This window comes from Ursus arctos, unplaced genomic scaffold (assembly GCF_023065955.2).
Source record: "Ursus arctos isolate Adak ecotype North America unplaced genomic scaffold, UrsArc2.0 scaffold_4, whole genome shotgun sequence".
Lineage (NCBI taxonomy): Eukaryota > Metazoa > Chordata > Mammalia > Carnivora > Ursidae > Ursus > Ursus arctos.
The window spans coordinates 33,896,935-33,917,905 of NW_026623056.1; positions in this window are offsets into that span (position 1 = coordinate 33,896,935).

The window sequence follows — 20,971 nt, forward strand, 5'->3', positions numbered from 1 at the left end:
TTTTTCAGTCAAATTTGCTTACTATACACTTAGTGCACACTTTTAATCTGAAAACTTGGACTTGCCTACATCTCAGGAAAGTTCTCATATTGTTTGTTTATTTTACTTCCTCTTGTCACTATATTCCTTTGATGATTTCTAGAACTCCTATATCTGACGTCTTGGTTCTCCTCAATCTATCCTCCACAACTTTGATCCTTTCCCTCACAATTTACTTTTCTATTCTTTGTGTTTGTTCTTCTAATTACAGTTCCAGGGCTCTAATTTGGGTCTCAGTATTTACCACTTCTCTGTCAATCTACTGGGATATTTAGTTTGAAAATCAAAGTTTTCCATTCTAGAAAATTGGTGTGTGTGTGCTTGTGAGCTGCACTTGGATTTCGTGAAGTACTATGGGTACATTTTGGTCAGTCATCCTCTTTCTGCCATGGAAGCACCACTTTGCTGGGTGCTCATTTTGTTTGGTCTTCTCTGGAACCATTTGATGTGTTATTCTGCTCTTTTGTGTGTCACTGAGACTCAGATCTGGTTATTGGGGTATCCCAAGTGGCAGGAGTCCTGATGCCAGTCAGAGGTAATGTGAGCTCTACCTCCTGGGGTGGTGAAGTGGAAACAGCAGTCTGGGGTCTCTGGAGAAAGTTGCCTTCTCCCCACACCCCACACATTCTTCTCACCTGAAGGGAAGGGAAACCTTGTCTCCATACTTCATCACATCTCAGCTTCCTGGTTATCTGTGAGACCTCACACAATGGGCCAGTGTTGACCTTACCCTTAGGGGGTGAAAACCTGTGGCATTAGAGCTCCTTCTAGGTATCTAATCATTACCCCATCTCTTTGACTGTGGTCTTCAGGCTCTCATGTGCTCTTCCCACTAGACATGAATTGGAGCCTGACATCTCTCTGACAGCCGCTCATCAGCCCCAGCAGTTAATTGGGGCAGGAACACAGATCATGTGGGTTTAGGAGGAGAGGGAGACTTGTACCAGGTTGCCATCATCCCAGACTTCTCCTTCTTGTGGAAGTTTAAAAAACTTAAGCCACTTCTGCATAAAAATGTAAGGGAAATGGGAATAGAATTTTAAGCAAAATAAATGGAAAAAATGTATGTACACATTTCAGATGTTAATTTACCCATGAGAGCGAAGGGAAGGCATTCATCTTAGAGAACGGTGGAGAGTTTGGGATATTTCATATTGCTAGTGTTGTATTAAATGGACTGTTACCTAGTGCTAATTGATTAATGAATTCTAGTGATGTAGGCTGGAAAATGTGGTCATTAAATAAGGAGTGACCTTAGCCGTACACAGACATGTCCTTGGGGTCAACTTAAGTCCTGTTTTGACCCATCTGGGGTAGATCTGGTGTGGGAGTTTTAGGAGTACCTCTCAGCCTTTCATATCCTTGGGAAATCCCTGCCTTCCTCAGGGACTGTTGGGGCTGAGCGTCTGGGGGTCCTTTGAGTAGAAAAGGGCAGAGTGGATGTCTCTGAAGGCTACAGTGATTTTCTAGTGTTGGAAATCTCTGGTCAAAGGGGAGGATAGGAGTCTTGTGCTAGTCATTAAGCTGCCGTCTCTCACCTCCACAGATACCCTTCTATACTGTACTTTGTGGTAGTTTGCCTGTCACATTTATGCTTTGTCAGCTGGTTTCTGTTAGGACTTGCCAGTAGGGAGCGCTAAGAGGGAGACTGCAAGAGAAGGAAGATGGGATTTGCTCCTTTCTGTTTGCTTTTTGTTCCTTTGAGTGTCACACAGTAAAGCTTCTGCACTCTGGTGGCAGCAGGTCTTCCCTGTAGGAGCTGCTGAATTTGTTTGCAGTTTTTTCCAGCACCTGGAGAATCAGTCTCATTGCACTTCCTCCCCACCCCCCGCCAGTCTGCCCGCACTCCCTTCTCTGGAGACTATAATCCTCCTGTAAGTTTTTTTCCTGTCTCTGAGTTTTAACAATCACGCACTCTTGCATTTGCTCCTCTGGTTCTAGGGGTGATAGCTGTGTCTTATGCTTGCTGCAACCACGATACCTTAATGTTCGTTTCTACTTTCGGCTTTCTGATCAATAACTTCGTATAATTCTTTATATTAAATTCTTTCTATTCAGATTTCTTCTGTGTTTTCTGTCTCCTGACTGCTTTAACCGATGTAAGACCTCCCCTGAGTTTGTACCTGGAACTGTAATATGGATTTTCAGTCAATACCACATGGGAGCCCTTGAGACTTAAAGTCTTTGCAGAAAATAGGAAGAGGCATGAACGTTCTTACTTTCTCAGTTCCCCAGACCCTCTGTGAAAATGGATCACATGGACCCTGTCTTATGACAGGTGGTTCTAATCGAGACCCACTCTTTTGGGTCACCAGGAGTTACATACTTCTAGGCGAGACTAAGCTAAGAGTGCCTAGACACCCAGGAAACACAGCAGTGATACAGAGGCGTGGTCCTTGGCCCTACTGAAAGTCTGCAAAGCCACCTAAGGATTCCTGGAATAGGTAGAGTTAATACTGTAGAATTCTCTGGAGTCTGTGGCCAGAGCATTTAGGAGAGACTTATGGTAATGGCTGCTCTAGTAGCTGCCATAAGTCAAATTATCAGGGTATATGGGAAGCCAGGGAAGGCTGGTCCACAATTAGGAATCTGGGCAAGATTTTGAAGGATGATTGGCGTATGGCTACTAATAGTATCTTCACTTTATTGAACACTGTATCTTAAACACTTGGCATCTATAAGCTTAATTTCACAACCACCCGCTTTGTAAATGAGGAAATAGTTTTAAATAGCTTCAGTGATTTAGTCAGTCATACAGTCATATAGTTAGTAAATACTGGGAATGGGCCTTGGCTCCAGGTCTGTCTTGAAACCAGAACTCTTAAGCACTACTCTTGACCTTCTCATTATGCAGAAATTTTCATAGGTGAGAACTCAATATTCCAAGCGGGAAGAAGAGCATCAGCCCCTCTTTGGCTGTAACTGCCTAGTTCCTACTCCTCCCTCTCAGTCTGAAATTAGTTTTAGTAAAAATAATGTTAATTTGAAATAATAATTGATGTCTGTTTTATCTCTAGGCAGTTTGATTTTTTTCTTTTTTGGTTCATTTGTGTTTACTTTTTGGTAACCCAAGATATCCCTTTAGAGAACAAATCACTTTTCTTTTTTTTTAACTGTGCTCTCTCTGTCCCTCCTGCCTGAACCTGCTTTCATATAATTGATTGATCTTTAAGGTAAGCTGGGTGTATTTTTCTCTATAGAAAGATTCTCAACTCACACTTATTTAGCACATACATGAGTAGAATTAACCTCACGTCATGGCAGTGGGAGAGGAGTGTAGTTGGGCGAAGAAGTAGCAGAGGGAGGAAGGGTCACCATCCTCTCTTCTCCCATTAGATAACACATTTCTGGAGGCAGAAACTCTGTTTATGATTCCATACTGCCTAACCAATGTTGCTAATTGGTGTTAAATAAGTGACCTAGGGCTTCTGTTTTAAGGCATTTTATGGCCTGTCCAATAAGAACAACTCATACCTAGCCATCTACACATACTTTTGCCAGCCTGTCCTTATGCCTGATATTACTGGTGGTGATAGGAATGGAGCCATTTGATGGGTTTACTGCCAGGTCCACAAGTGGGTGGTGGTGGCTCTTTGCTATTAGAAAAAACCACTGCTACTCTTTAATAGGCAAAAATATTTTGAACCAACACTAAAATTTTTATTTTAATTGTATAATGTCAGATATTTGCACTCAAACTTAGTGGAAATTATAGATCTGGAGAAGGGGCTCTGTAGAACCACGTTGTGGAGATGGCACGTGACAGTGCACTGGACTCGGAGTCAGAGGACTTGAAACTTGGTCTCATCACTTATTAGCTGTGAGCTCTGTGTCACGTAAGATCTCAGAAAGTCAGCCTTCTTACCTCTAATACCTGACTGAACCATCTCACACAGTAGCAATCTGAGTTAGGGTGAGATCAGCTGTAAGTAACAGAAAATTCAAATCAAATCAGCTTACGTAATAGAGAGACTATATTAGCTTATGTGATCGGAAGTCTAGAATTAGAAAGGCTTCAGGATTGGTGTGATTCAGCAGATGATGTCATCAAGAATCATGTCTCTTTTCATTTCTGTCCTTTTTTTGCCTTTCCTGGTGCCAACTTCATTCTGAGAATAAATACCCATTCCTGTCACAACTTGAGACCCATATGCTTCTTGTCCACATTTAGAGTGTGTATATATGGGAATACTCTGGAAATCTTTTGGAAGAGAGATGATGCTTTTTTTCTTGCAGACCCCTAGAAAACGCCAGTGTACAGGGTTCATTCAGTGTTCAAACTGTGTCAATTCCTACCCTTAAAGTAGCAGCTGAGGCCTGGGGTTGGGATAATACTTCTTTTCCCTGTGTGCCCCACATCTAGAACCAGGTGTGGCATGACCTTCTGCCAAAGCAGGTGGGCTGCAGCAGATAGAGTGTGGATTCCAGAATGGAAATCTTGACAGCTACCCAGAGAAGGGGAATGGAGGTTAGGGTAGCAACCACAATATCCATGATAGGAACATTGAGGATAAAATCAGGCAATTTATGGCTATAGTTATTCAAATTATGTGTCCCATTGAGCCTGGGGGGCCACCTCTGAGGGTGTGAGGAAATGGAGGGACAAGACACTCAGCCCCCAACCTTCCCCTAACACACACACCTTCAACCAGAGCAGCTCTGACCACTTAATAATGGGAAAATATTAGAAACTAATAAAACACTGTGTAATGGTATCGTTATTACGACTAATGACAACAGTAACAAAACTACCACAGTCTTAATTGGCTTAGTTTTGTGTCCTATGGACCTTGCTACTCACTTTCTATTCAGCCAAGAGGAGAAACCGATAATTTTGTATCTTGCCTAGGTCCAAAGAATATTGAGTAATGCTGATCCCAATAAGCTTATGTCATTCTCTGCTTATAATATATTTGAAAGCACCTTTTCTTCACCTGCAAATGCAGATTGGTTTCTGTTTACTGTTGCAAGAGACACCTTTTATTAAGATGTAAGCAGAGTAGAAATAAAATTATAGAAGAAGTCTTCAGTTTTGACCTTCTTGACTTTGTTGCTAATAAACTGTCAAGATAACACATTACCTTATAAAGAACACCTTAAAATATTCAAGACTCCACTGGTCAAATTCCTTAGCCAAAGGAAAGATAAATCTGTGTATAAACAGGTAGATTACCAATTTATATTGTCTGTTTCTTGTTTATCAGTCATTGAAGTTCAAGGCCACAGCAGCTTGAATTTTTCCTGTCTGAAAGGTTAACTTGGTGTTTTTGGATAAGGGCTCTTAGCGCTTCAGTCTTTTGACCTTGGAATGCCATTCAAACTACAGCCCTTCCCTCTAATGTGGCCTCAATTATTCACAATGCCTTTAATCTTACAAATTAACCAAATCCCTTCCACTGACCTTGCCCAGGGCGCAGGGTAGACCTTTATCAGTTAATGAAATTTGACTTGAAAATTTTGAGGTTTTTATCATTTATGTTTAATTTTAAACTCTTTTTTTTTCTTTAGTGCAAGAGTTAAAGTTACAGTGAAGAGCAGACTTGCCCAAAAGTCTGACAGCATTGTTTTAAAACAATAGATTTTATTCAAATCTTAAGCAATAGAATGAAATGGTCCTATCCTCTATGGGCTGGCCTTGAATATAGGATTTCTTCATTTAGTATTTGACCTTAATTTAGGAGCTCTTGGCTCTTCCCTCCTTCCTCGTCTGTCTCCTTCCCTCCCTCCTCCTCTGTCTCCTTCCCTCCCTCCTCCTCTGTCTCCTTCCCTCCCTCTCTCCCACTGTCCTTTCTCCTCCTCTCCTCCTCTTTCCTCCCTCTTCAAAGGCTGTGATAGATTTTGTCCTTCTCAGGCAACATTGCTTGGTTTTAGGACCTGCTCTGTAGGTTACTGGCTAACATGTAATTTCGCTCACGGGATAAACTATTCTATCCTGCAATTTCTAACCCCGATGAGATTGGGGGGCTGAGCAACACCCCCCATTCCCTGCACCATACCCTCAAATCCAGTTAAAGCCCCCACCCCACCCCTTTGGCTTCACTCAGGACTGTAATTCATTTCCGGGGTTCAGTTAAGCCCTTCTGGAGCTCCTCTCCCAGCTACCCTGGCACAGAATACTGGAACGTTTAGGATTGGCTGTTCTTTCCTGGAGCACTGGTTCAGTAAACCTTTGAGGACTGCGTGCTGTGACCAGGTGCAGGCAGGTGATATAAAGGTTGCTTCTGCCTCGTTCCTTGGAAGCTCTCACTCCTTAACCCCCCCACTCCCTGGCTTTCTTCAAAGAGCACTCAGGGCTGGCTGGGTTTGTCGCTCATATTCCATCCGGGAAAATCTCTTTCCCATGAGTTAACTTCCATCTAGGGGCTTTTGCCTCTGAATTGCCAAGGGCTGCGGCACCACCCGGGCTAGAGGGGCTTCCGTGAGGGTGCCTGTGACCAGTCATCACCTGATGTGACTGAGGCCATGATCTCCCACCGCTGGCCTTGCACACACCGTGCCGTCTCCGTCTCCGTAGGTAGAGCAGGCCCCGGAGGGAGGCTCCTGTTCTGAAGTCAGCAGAGAGCGTATCACTGCCATCCCTGGGGCTGCGCCCAGCCCACTGGCCCGTGCCACCCAGCTGGGCTCCTCTGCCATCCCCAGGGAGGACTGGATGGATCCCTTGCCAGTAATTCCAGGTCTACTCCATCTCAGGCAGAGTCTGCGAACTGAAATCAAAGGCTTATGCTTGTTAGACTGACCCCGGGAGGGGCCGCTGACTGTCACAGCCTTCATAGCGCCCCCTCCCAGTGAGTTTTGCTGGCTCACTATTAACGTGCCTCTCTGCCTCTCCGTACTTTCCTGCATCAGTGTTTGTAGACTGGGAAAGATTTTCTGTACTCAGACTCTGCGTTCAGCTGCTGGTTTTACTGTTTTCTATCTTTGTGCCTCAGGGCAAGTAAATTTGTTTTTCTGGGCGTCCATTCCTTCAGCTGTAAAATTGTGGCTATGCTGCAATCTACCTCAGAGAGCCCCTAGAAGGCATAGACAACCTAATGTCTGTGAGGGACTTAAGCCAGTGCCTGGCACATTGTAAATGCTCAGTAAACACCTGTAATAACTATTTTAGTCATACCTATATTTGGTTGCACTTCTGTTATCTGGCAGTGTTTTCACACTCATTATCTGATTTAAATCGCCCAGCATTTCTGGGAGGCCGACATTATTGTGTCTCTTTTACATATGCAGAGACCAAGACTCAGGAGAATGAAGTCACGTGTCTAACATCATGCAGTTAAATGATGAGCAGCTTACTCATTCGGACTTGAGTGTGTATGAATTCCAGACCATTGCTTCTTTTCCCTGCTGTTCTCTCCCTCACAGCTGGATGGCACTGCTAGCTCAGTCAAGCTCCCCCTGTCTTGTCCAGACCCTTTCCTGTTAGAAAGGTTTTATGCCTGTGCACCCCTCCTAATTTGGAATCCAGCATTGCTGAGAGATCTCCTTTCCAGGTTCCTGAATTCAGCCGCAAGCCTGCCCAAGCCCCCATCATCCCTAAGTAAGAGACTCACAAGCCCTGACCCCCTTGCTTGGTAAATTTAAGAAACATAGAGGTGGCCAGTGCAGCTGGAGCACAGAGAGAGAAGGAGAAGGTTCAAGAGAGGTGGAGGAATAAGACCACGTGGGACATTTCAGGCTTCAGTGAAGAGTTTATTCCAAATGCAGTGGGACACTTCTGAAGGACTTCCAGGCTAGCTGTGGAGTAGGGAAGGAATGTTAGATGCAGGACAGTAGTTGGGACAGCAGCTAGGAGACCGCAGCTCTGGTCCAGCAGAGAGAAGACAGTGGCTTGGACTAGGTCGTAGCCGTGAAAGTAGGAAGGAGGAGATGGATGCCAGGATGGGTCCCAGAGGCTCGGCCACCAGCACTGGTCATGATGTGGGCAGATGGCTGTCAGGGAGGGTGCACCTGAGGGCAAGTGCAGAGTTCAGAATGGCTCCTGAAGAGATTCCATTTGGTAGGGCACTGTAATGGGGTTTGTTTGAAAAACATCTGCCCAGTGATGTATAGAGTTGTCAGATCGCTGTGTCCTACACCTGGAACTCATGCAACATGGTGTGTCAACTCTGCTTCAGTCAAAACAAACAAAAAGGTGCTCGGGAAGATGGAGCCCTTCAGTAGGTGCCCTGCTCTAAAGCACGCCCCGGAGGCCCAGAGAGAGGGCTCCCAGTATGGTTTTCTGTTCACGGACTCATTGCTCTCCTCCTTGGTGAGAGCCGCTTCCAGCCTCCTCACACCACCCCCAGTTCTGCCATACCGCGCGTAGCTCACCTTCCCGTCTTATAGTCATTTGTGTGGCGAGCTCCATGTGATAAATGATCAGGCATCTGTCATGTGAAAGAGTAGCCATAAAATCTCATCAGGGGAGCTTGCTACACCTGCAGATGACTAGGTGCCATCCCTAGAGCTGCCGTTCTGGGGGGGGGGTCCAGGTGTCTGCGCTGTAGCTTCGAACTGTGATGCTGATGCTGGTGAGAAAAGTACTGCGTTACCTCCGCTGCTCTAAGTGTGGTCCCTGGAACAGCGCACAGCATCCTTTGGAGCTGGTTAGAAATGTGGATTCTCAGGCTCACCCCAGGACTTTCTAAATCATAATTTGCATTTTAATAAGATCCCCTGTGGTTCAGTTGCATGGTGAGTTTCAGAGAAGCCCTGTTCTAGACAGTATAGCAAAACTGACCTCCATTGTCTCTCAGGATGAATTTTGGGGAAGTCAAGGATCTGCCTCAGGTTCTTAAGGGCTCTGGTCCTTCCTTTTTTATAACTCTATTCAATTTTCTACATAAAGCATCTGTTTCTCCTTTCTGCTGTGCCCTGGGCAGGACTGAGCACATCCTGGCCCAAGGCGAGGGGGGCCCATCCTTGGCCTGGGGAGGAACTTACTCGGTTCTCTTTCTCTGGGTAGTGAGTGTGTTCCTGCTTGTCCCCGCTCCTCCCTGCCCCTTAGGAGACCCCTCTGCCTGCTGCAATTTTATTGCTTTTAAAATCTGTTTTATATTTCATTATGTGATTCTACTGTCCTCCCTCTCATTCAGCTGTAGTACGTGCTCCGTTCTAATCTAGGTTCAGAACATTTCATCAGATGGTCTCCGATTAAAATCCAATAAAATTTAAAAGAGGGGAAAGTCCAGAAGAAAGGAGATGTCATACAACACACGAGGTCTGAATCAAATTCTGCTTTAAGCCTTCTGAACACATTTTGGAGACCACCTCTGAGGCCTGTATTAGAAGGAAACAAAACAATGACAACAGCTCCCTCCCCTTGCTTCTTACCATACAACCTGTTTTGTGTCTTTAGCCTTAGGAACCAGTATTGTGTATGAGAACCTCCAGAGTGTACTGCGTTTATTAGGTCCTGTATGGTAGGTATGGGTACCAAATGTTTTATTCGTTCTTTCTGCTGTGTATTTGTCCATGCCTCCATCTATGCCGTATGTATGCATGTATCTATCTCTTCATCATCAACCTGTCATCTATTTTGTATCACAAGTGCAGCTAATCTCCCCCAGCCATCTGCACTCTGACCACCTTCCTCCTTCCCCCATCTGCTCCTGGCTGTCCCCTCTGCATGACTCCTGCCTCCCCGGGGGGTGCTCTCTCTGTGCAGCACCATTTCTCTCCTCCCACGCTCAGCTCTTGCGGTAGGTCAAAAACTGGCATTAGAGAGTTAGAAGAACTCTGCTCTGTTTATCCCCGACAAAGTGACTATTACGGAAAGTGAATTGTCAACCAGATTTCCAATATATATTTTCTTGTCACGTTTCTCGATATATGTAATTAGATGCATCCAACTTATATTTACTCTCTGCCCCTTCATAATTAGGTTCCCTCCCACTCTGCGAAGGAAAGTTTCCTCCGCGTAATTCCCACGACTTTAAAATAGCAAACAAAGCTGCAGCCAGTTACACTGTCACGCACACCCTGACACCGTCACTCAGAATCTCCATTATAATTTTTCGTGTAAAGAAGTTTCTGCTTTGTGCAGCATTTTTTTTTTCCTAGAAACTTAAGGAATTGTCATAATTGCCAGGGACAAAGCATGGGCTATGTGGTCGGGGAGACAGAGTGCAATTAATTTTGTCATTGATTTGTAGATGGTCCCTCTTCCCAGGGAAAGGAGGCTCACTTATCCCTCCATTTTGCCCTAACACACATTCAGAAGAGAGTATTGAGAGGTGGGGGAGGGAAGGGGTGACATATGTGCATGAATACAATCGTACTGCTTATGTGCAATGATTTTCTGTTCAGGCTACCAGAGTGGGAGTCAGAGAAGGGAGCCAAACTAAAACTCTAGTTCGTTCGTTGTTTTTGTTGTTTGTTAAACTGGAGGAGGAGAGGAACTGAAGGGAGGTTCTGTATCATCTCTTATTCAGTTTTAAATATTTCAATTATGCTTCTCCATTGGTATGGAAAATTGAGAGTTGGCTATAAAATGCTTGTAAAAATAACCGTACTTGAAGCGGTTTAATTACTTTAATGAAATGGAGACAAATATTTGTAAGTGAAGAGCATGTTCATAGATAATGCAAGTAGAGTACATGTATTATTCAGCAAATGACTTAATTAGTTTTTAATTAGTAGAAATTGCAATAATTTTTCAGCATATCTTTTATTGGAATGGTTTTTAATAATAAAATAGCATTTGGGTATCCGTTGTAGAAAGCCATTTACTGTAAAGCAGGGTAACAGATTTGTTGTTTCAACTAGAAAAATTTCAGTTCTATTATAAGCTAATTATAGCTCAACTTGTCTTACAGTGTTCAGTGTAGTGCTTCCCAAGTGTTATCTGCAGGATGTGTGCATCCAAATATGTGAAGCACCTTGAAGATGACTTAGTTTCTAGATTCTTTCACCCTTTGAAAACTTCTGTGTTTGCATCCACCCATCTATGCATCTTTCCATTTATCATTCATTCATCCATATATTTAATGTTTATAGCAGGCCAGGAATGGTACCAGGTATTAGAAATTTAAAGGTTTCTAAGGCATAGGGCTTTTGAAAAGTTCAGAGTCCAAAGGTGTGTGTGTGTGTGTGTGTGTGTGTGTGTGTGTATGTTGGGGGGGGCGCAGACACATAAATGAATAATTAGAATGAATTTAGGAAATGGCATCCTACTGAGGTGGAGAACAAAGGCAAAAGAAAAAATGGAATTTCCTTACAACTTTACAGTCCATTGACAGGTCCCTGAGACAGAATGGCCTTCCTCTAGGAACTCAGTGGCCTTGAGGTTAACACTTTAGCTTAACATTAGCCCGACCTCCAAGATCTCATAAGTCTCCAAAATTCCTTTGGAAACTTCCTTTATCTCTATCCTCCAAGATCCATATTAGCAATCATCATCAAGCATATGGCCCACTGAGACGCATCTGAAGGGTCTCATGACTAAGGCTTTACTAGACTTAGTAAATGACCTTTTCCTAACAACAGCTAGCCCCTCAAGGTCCTGGAAACCTTGCTTCCAAATTCCTTAAAGACTTAGGCTATCCTTAACCCCCTCCCACATTGAAAGTATATAATCAGTCACTCCTCAGGACCCCAGTGCAGCTCTTTCTGCCCATGGGTCCTGTCCCCATGCTTTAATGAAACCCCCTTTTTGCATTGAAGATGTCTCAAGAATTTTTTCTTGACTGTCCGCTCTGAACCCCAAGATTTTCACATCACTGCCACCAGGTATCAAATGGTTATAAAACAAAGATGAGGGAATAGCCAGTTCTTACTGGGGTCTTTAGAGAATGTCACCCAGAAGAAGTGATTTTCAAGTTCTTAGAAGGACTTCTGAGTAGTAAGAACTTAAAGCAGAAAAGAAGGGTGGTGTGGATGTGTCTGTTGCATTTAGGAAACAATCAGGGATAGAAGGAAGTAGATAGAATGGAGTCTTTCCAGGCCTTGAGTACCATGCTGTGGAATGTTCTTTCAAGGAATATGTTCTCTAATTGTTAAGATAATCCATGCTCACTATGGAAAAATTGGAAAAAAAACCAAAGAAGTATTATAAAGAGTAAGATAAAAATCACATGTAATCTTACACATTATTCATGTTTTGGTGCTTTTTGTCTGTGCACAAACTCACTTACAAAATTCAGATTGTGCTATATGAATAACTTTATATCCTGTTTTTTTTTTTCACTTTGTGCATCGTAAGCGTTTTCTCGTGTCATTCAAAATTCTTTGTAAATATAATTTTTAACGGCCATATAACAGCTCACAGTGTGCGTGTTTGGATGGCCTGTAATTTATTTAAGCGCTCTCTCTTGTCGGGCATGTTTATTGATTCCATTTATTACTATAATAAATAATGCTATTATAAACATATTTACACATAAATTTGCCTGCATATCTGATTATTTCCTTAGGGTAGTTATCTAGAGTTGAAATTACTAGGTCAAAAGCTATAAAAACTTTAAGACTCTTGATGCATATTGTCTTAGTGTTTTCACAATGGAAGAGGACAGTCGGGAGTTTTTATAATGTTTTTAATCTTTGCCGACTCCATAGAAAATAGTTTCTTGTCGGTGAGGTAATTTACATTTCCTTAATTATTTTTATTTAACATCTATTTCAAGCAGCTGCTAGCATTTTTCACAGCCATTTGTATTTTTTCTTGAATTGTCTATCCTTGTCTATTTTTCTATAATGCTTTAATATCTTCATTATTGATGTATTATTTTATTGATGGATAAAGTAAAGTGAAATCTATCAAAACCGTCCCTCAAGATTTCTTCTGTTTCTTAATGGTTTTCGTATTATTGGACCTGGCGTTCTCAATGATCCTTCGGCAAACCTGCCATCACATGCCGACAGGTTTCTCAGCCGCTACAGTGAGCATGCAGCCTTCGTCTGTGAACGGTGCAGTCTAGGTGATTCCCATGAGGGGTGTGTGTGTGTGTGTGTGTGTGTGTGTGTGTGTGTATAAATGATAAATATTATTTATAAATATTGTTACTATTTGTATTATGATATCATTTTAATATATATTATATATGATAAATATATCTGAGTTGTAACAATGGAAAAGAGAATGAACACTTAAGATGTTCATCAGCTTTATACTGTACCATGTCACCAAAATGTTTGCATGTTTGTTATCTTGTAATATCTTTTTAGAGAATGGGAAGGCTGCCTCTCGGAACCCTGATGAAAAAGGAAGTTATGATTGGAGGTCGTTACTGTTGATCATGTTCGGATTATAAGAGGAAGCTGTGATCACTCGGGGGAGAGAGAGGGACCAGGTCATGTTCTGGAGGCTTGACTGTGGTTGCGCCTAAGCTGGTGAATGTGTGTGTGTGTGTGTGTGTGTGTGTGTGTGTGTGTGTCTAGCTTGGCTCAGGCCTTTGAAATGGTTCAAGGAGAAGTGATATCTGATGATTTCTTAATGTTATCTTGAGTAGAAAACAAAGGGATTTTGTTGAAAAAAATGTCTGATTGATATCTTGGCCTTTCACTCACTGCCATTAGAAAAGAATCTATTAATTAATTTGGGGCCAACCAAAGAGAAAAGAGTTCTGATCTGCAGCCAAAAATTCTTCTAGATGCTCCGGTTCTTGTAATCTACATCAAATAGCCTCATCGTCAAATTAAAAGACAAACAACAAACAAGGAAAGATATTAGAAATAACTATAGAATACCCTAAAGGGAGAGTTCCACGTTCTTCTTTCACGGTATAGTTCTCCAATTTAGAATAACTTTGTTAAATTCTACACCTCTCCAAAAAGTATTCAGTAAGAAATAATTAGAAATGCAGATAAAGATTAATGTACACACATTTTCGTAGCATATTTATTAATAGATTTGATGCATTGACATTTGAGATCAATAAGATTAATGCTGAATGAACATATGACCCTCCAAATGTCTCAAACCACCACATAAAAAAAAGAACTTAAGTAAGTCTCTTCCACGATGGGGCAGATGACCATCCCACCCCCGGCACAGGTTCCTCTAAAAGCGTGTCCAAAAAAATTGACAAATGCATGCCATCCCATTATGAACAGAGCACAGTCCTAGTAAAAAGATTACATGTAGGACTGTTCTCTGCTAAATGAAGTTCCTTGGCTCAGACCAAAGGATGAATATAGTTTCTCTGATGTTCTGTGGACAAGAAGGAACAAGCAGACTTTGGACAAGTTGGGGCTGGGGTGAAGTGGTCTGCTGAAGCTGATGTGTTGATTTCAGCGTGGCGGCAGTGTCCTGCCATGTCAGCGTGCTGGCCCTGGAGGCCTTCAGGGACGGGCCAGCGCGTGGGCATGGCTGAGGCCGTGCAGAGCTCCAGCCCGTCGTGGCCGCCTCTGTGAGGCAGCATCTGTTGCTGTGGGTCCATTCATTTCTGAGCTTGTGCAAGGTACATCTTTCCTGAGAAATCAGCTCTTCAGAAGTCATTTGAAAGTGAGTGAGACATTTACTTGACTGACTCTTCCTTCTCCTATTTTGGCCTTTGCAGTGTGCTCATTGTTATAAGACCCTCGGTTCCTCTGAAGGCCTGTTAACCTCTTAGCTCGCTCTGCCAGCGGCACCAATAACTTCATAACAACTTGGCCAATAACACAAATGGACCTCAATTTCCTCATCTGTAGAATGGGATGAACATATTGTCTGCCTAACTCGCAGTGTTATTTGAAAACAAAATAAAAATCCCATACGTGAAAGTGCTACAGAAATGTGAAATATGGTCTCAGCATTGTATTTCAGCATTCATTCATAAAGATATGCACTGAAGATGCCAGGACTAGCCTCATTTTGCATTTTGTCCTCTCTGGATAACACAGGATTTCCCCAAAGCAGGATATTTGGTAAAAATAGCGATCATCTCTTAGTGAGTGAAATTCTGGGGGCTTGTGATATGTATCCAGAATTGTTTTACCCCCATAGAAGAGGCATTTTTTGTTGGCGCAGAGCAGATAGAACCTTATAAGTTCCTTCTCTTCACCACAAGGTGGTGCTAGTGTATCCAGTAAAGCAGTTTACCCAGGGACTGAATCAAAAGTCCTCTTTAAGTTTTCAGCCTTAATTTATGATCAGGATTTACAACCCGTTGCCATAACTTTATGTTTCCTAAGCCATCAATTCTCTGTTTCTCTTAAAAATTCACTTCTTATGAAATGACTACTTTTCTTTTTTTGGAGGATTGTTTGTTTTTGTGGCAAATCCATGTCTGCATTTTGAATTATTGACTCTTGCTTTCCTCAGGGGTCAGTGCTGGACTTTCTCCAGTGGGATACTGCAAGGCTCAGTCTTGGGCCTGTTTGAACACGGTCTCAACATCAGGTTTTGATTTTAAGTTTTGATGATGGATGGCCAATTGGGAGGAGGAGGTGGGGGTATTTTCTGTATTGCTGAGACATTGCTCTGTAGAAGGAACTTTGGGCTGTACATTGGGAGACCTGCGTGACCCATGGGCAAGTTACTTGACCTTTCTGAGCCTCAGTTTGTCATCTCTAACATGATAACAGTGGTAACAACAAACAACAACAGTTTGGGACTGTTACAAAGATCGAAGATGGATGATAAGGTAGTTTTTTCTCATCTGTGAAATGGGATGATGATAATAGTTATCTCTTAGGGTTGTAGACTAAGTAAACGAGAGAAAATATGTAAAAATTCATAAGCACAATGCTTGGGACTTAGAGAGTGCTCAGTGAACTTTGTGATTATCGTCATCGTCATCATCAAGGATGCCACGGTTTGTGCGTGGGTGGGGGGTTAGGCTGGAGGACCCCTGAGCCCCTGCTCTTTGATTCCTTGGCTCTGTGTGATTATACATAACTGTTTGTCTGTGATTAAGCTGGTCATAACTGCATTTGAAGTGTTAGCAAGGTTTGTCCCTTTTCTTTTCCAATTCCTTTCTTTCCCCTTTGCACTTAAAGGGAGAGTTAATTATTTCCATTTAAACTGTCCCCACCCTTCTTAGGATATGAATTTGCATTTCTGCAAAAAGAACCGAATAAGAAGACAGGAGACCTAGTTTTCTTCCTCGCAATGCTGTCAGGGAGCCCTATGAGATTAGAGAGAGCTGGCCTGGAAGCCAGGGGACTTCTTGGAATTATAATTCCCTGTAAATGTAATGACTGACATTCTCCAATTTGATGATTCTTTAAAATGGGAATGGTAATATTTTTTCTTCCTGTCAGGTTTGTTATGAAGGTAAAAATGCACATGTAAGACGAATGATAATATTGGGGTTCCAAATGTCAGTATTAAAAATAGAAGGTTATTAGGTATCTGATGGGGCATGTATGTGTTGGGTGAAAGAGGTCATTTTGGAATGCTGACTGGACAAAATACGATTGACCTAGAAGTTTTCAACTATAAAATCAGGAAGCTAGGGTATTACATATTCTCTCCCTCTCCCCTCCCCTCCCTCACACACATGTACACACCCCCCACACCCCAGTTCCAGTTTAAAATAGGACAGTTATTTGTCCCAAAGGAGTTGAAAATGGAACAAACACTAAAATATGGGTCACTCCCAACTGTGTTTGGGATATCTAGTAATTTTGCCTTTGGGAGACCATGAACATCATTTTCAGGAGCAGAGATCAGCTCCTGGCCTCTCCTTAAGAACCTTAGTGGAATGAAACCTGCCTAGATGGGAATAGGCATAAAACATAGGCAGGGAAGAAAGTAAAGAGCAGATCATGGGGGCCGCCTGGGTTGGCTCAGTTGGGTAAGCGTCTGCCTTTGGCTCAGGTCGTGATGCCAGGGTCCTGGGATCAAGCCCCACATTGAGCTCCCTGCTCAGCAGAGAGCCTGCTTCTCCCTCTCTCTCTGCTGCTCCCCCTGATTTTTACTCTCTCTCTCTGTCAAATGAATAAATAAATAAATAAAATCTTTTAAAATGATAAAGAGAAGATCTTGGAAAAGGAAGGAGGTGGGAGGAGAGGAAGGAGAGGGGGCAGAGAAAGGTTAAAGAGGGAGTTGTACTTTGTTGGGAGTCAGGACGGTTACCACCTATGTGTTCAGATGTGGGACAGAGGGAAGACTGGAAGCTTGGGAGTTAGGAAGTCAGGGCTGGAATCCCAGCTGTACTGGCTGGCTGGCTCTTCTCCCTGACTGATGTATGTACCCACTCTGATGCTCTTGTTTCCTTTACTCTAAACTGGGGTTGATAATCTGTCTTTGCATGGTTGTGGCTAGCTTAGCAAAACAAAATGTCTAGTAATAATGTGGACGTGTGCATTCTTGCCCAGAGTTGAAGTTGCCTGCCTGCCACACCCTTCTGGAGAGTAACCCTTCCAAACCTTCTCTGTTGAAGCCTAGGTGAATTGTGCAGTGTTGTTGTCATGTGCAGAGTTTCCCCCCGAGAGCATCCATCAGTGTCAAAAATGTGCAACAGAATGGCTCCAAGGACAATATTCTCCACATCCCTCTTTCAAGCTAACTTTGAACACATAATCAACACCACTTGGGGGTATTTTTTTGAACAGACAAATGTACCGAATCACACTGCCTGTTAGTCCCCATTTCACCATCTTGATCACAGGGACATATTGGGGGAATGTTAAATATTTTGCTGAAATCAAGGCAGACTATGTTTGCAATATCCTTAAAGTTATTTGGCTTGGTAAGCAATTCTAACAAATATATTTTGTTATGAATATTTTACAATCTTTTGTTATAAAGTGTGCTCTAAATTTTCTAAGAACTGGTAAGTAATGTGTTGGTCTGTAGTTTTCTGGAACTATTATTTTTCCTGCTTTATTTTAAAAACTCAAGAATTATTCCATCTATAGTCTTCTGATTTATTGTCTATTTTTCAGGATTTCATCATGCTAACATAGAGTAGATACAGATGTAAATTCCTTTAGCACCTGAGATATAATTAGTCTGGGGTTCTGCTATGTGTTTTTATATTATCTTTTAAAAATAAAATAATGATTTGTCTTAGTCAGTTTGGGCTGCTGTAACAGAATACTATAGATGAAGTAGCTTAAATAACAGAAATTTATTTCTCATAGTTGTAGAGGCTGGGAAGTCAAGGTGCCAGCAGATTCAGTTTGTTTCCATCTTCATAGACGGCTGTTTTCTTGCTGTGTCCTCACACGGCCGAAGGAACTTTGATCGGGTCTCTTTTCTAAGAGCACCATTCCCATTTTGGAGGGCTCCTCCATCATGACTGATCACCTCCCAAAGGCCTCACTTCCTAATACTACCACTTTGGAGGTTAGGTTTCAATATATAAATTTTGGTGGGACACACGCATTCAGTCTATAGCCTAGCCTTTATTTAGAATAGGAATAGCAATGGCTCGATTTGAGTGTTGTCTTAAAAATTTGAAAGTACTTCCACATGCATTATCTCCTTATTGTTAGAATCACTCGAGGGATTGGGAGGACTGGTGTTATTGTCTGCATTTTAAAGACAAGGACTCCTGGGTTTTACCAGGAAGTTAAATGAGTTGCTTGAGATCTCACTGCCTCCTGTTGGCAGAGCTTGGTTCTACATGGCATGGAGCATCTGTCTGGATTCTTGAATGTCTTCTTATGTATGTTATTGTATGTGTATTACGTTTGGAAGAAAGTAGAACAAATAGACAAGAACACACATATGTGTGTGTGTTGTGTGTGTGTATGTGTGGATATAGTGCTGTCCGGTAGAGTGTTCTGTGATGGAAATGATCTGTGTCTCTGTACTGTCCACTTACAGTAGCCATTAGCCACATGTGGCTGTGGGGCTATGGAGCACTTGAAATGTGGCTAGTGTGACTGAAGAACTGATTTTTTTTTTTTTTTAAAGTAAACTCCACACTTAGGATGGAGTCCAACGTGGGGCTTGAACTCAAAACTCTGAGATCAAGACCTGGACTGAAGAGTCCGATGCTTAACCTACTGAGCCATCCAGGTGCCCCTGAGAACTGATTTTTTTTTTTTTAGATTTATTTATTTATTTCGGAGAGAGAGAGAGAGCAAGCACAACCACAAGGGAGAGGGAGATAGGATCTCAAGCAGACTCCCAGCTGAGCACAGAGCTGGATGTGGGGCTCAGTCTTACAACCCGGAGATCATGACCTGAGCTGAAAGCAAGAGTCAGAGGCTTAACAGACTGTGCCACCCAGGAGCCCTGAGGAACCGAATTTTTAGTTTTATTTAATTTTAATTGAAATAGCCACATGGTAAAGAGGCCCACGCCCAGGAGTAAGTGGGACAGGACTCCTCAGCTAGTAGTCCCTTTTTTCAGAGCTAGGGGAGTTGGTAAGTCCAGGGTGGGGGTAGACTTTAAAGGGGCAGATCGTGAATACACTGAATATTCACCCCAAGGAGACTGTATTAACCACAAGAGATTGCTTGGAAGCCTTGCAGGGGCAGGCAAATGGAAGCGGGGGCTTAGGAGCATGGGGAATTAAACTCCATTTCTGCACATTTGAGTCATAGTGTGTAAATTTTAATTCACTGCCTGAGCAAGCCTCAAGCCCTTTGGGGCTTTTGCCCTGCTGAATTATTCTTATAGGGTCTTGCCATCCTGTGTATGAGTCTTTGGTTATGTGCTCTGCTTTCTAATTCTGCACATTTCAAAGTGTGGATCTCCACATGGGTAATTGGTTTTGTTGTTCTTGCTTGGAAAGAACACGGAGCTCCCTCCCCACCTCCCTCGCAGTCTCACAGCCAGCAGATATGGTGTTGAGAGCATGCCAGGCTGCCCAGGTTTGGATCTCTACTGTGCCACTTATTAGCTGCGTGACCTTGGACAAGCACTGAAAGTGCCATGTGCCTCAGTCGCCTCATCTGTAAGGGGGAGATGATGATAGTACTCCCCGCTTCCTACGGCTGTAAGGGGGTATTGAATGAGTGACTGTGTTAACAGTGCCCGGCACGGTGAGCACTCTGTTGGTGTTTGTTGTTGATCTTGTTGTGGGCTCAGCCCCTGTCCCATTTTAAGTGCCATTAAACCCAAGGGAGATTCTAGGCAAGGGAGGTTTAAGGGACACCAGGCTTTCTTTCAACATCTGTGTAATGAGGGCTGCTGCTCCTGCCAAAGCAATGGGGTACTTAGTTCCTGGAGTTGTGTCTGTGAACCTAGACCCCACGCATGGAGCTGTCTCCAGCCATGACTGGACTTTCCCAGGGCTGACCCTTATGCTGATGGCCCATGCCAGACATTTACTGGTGATGCTCAGACCACCTGCCTGTACTTCTGTGCTCAAATTCTGGAAGCTTGAGGGACTGCCTGCTCCACTCTGGGGGGTTGGCCCACTTCCCCATTTTCCCTCAGTTGTCTGGCCCCTCCTGCCTCTCTCATCGTGTCTCCTTTTTATTCCCTATCAGGCATTCTTTTGAGTGTCGTATGAGATTTATTTTATTTTTCTCTTTGTAATTTTTTCATTCTCATGAACTGTATTTTTTTGGGCCATAGGATCAAAGCCTATCTTTTCCCCTAAGTTTTGAGATTGTATTGATGTAAATTCTAGCATTAACTTCTGTTTTACAATCTAGGTCTAATATCCATCCATTCATTCATTCATTTCATTCACTCATTCAACAGACTTCATCTACTTAGTGTCCACTGTACAGTGGGCACTATGCTAGATGTTGGAGATGCAGGGTTTTGCGTTTTCTAGGCCTATAGGAGGGTCTCCAAAAATGGTTGCTTAGTTGCATGGTATAGAATTAAGTATACAGTCACACTTTCCTGGATGGCTACTGTACCTTTAGAGAGACATACCTCAATGTCCACAGGTAGGAAGGAAAAGGGAAGTCAGAATTCAAAGAGCTGAAGAAGGCAATGAAAGTATCACCTGGTCATCTCTCTTAGTTCATGGTCATCCTGCTCCATGACTCCACCCACCTGCCCATTGCCAAGGATGGCATAGGGTCAGGAGGAGACTAATCCCTAATTTTGTCTACAGAACTCCCAGTATTCTGCAAATTGGAAATAGCAAGATCTATCAGAACTCCCAAATTTTGA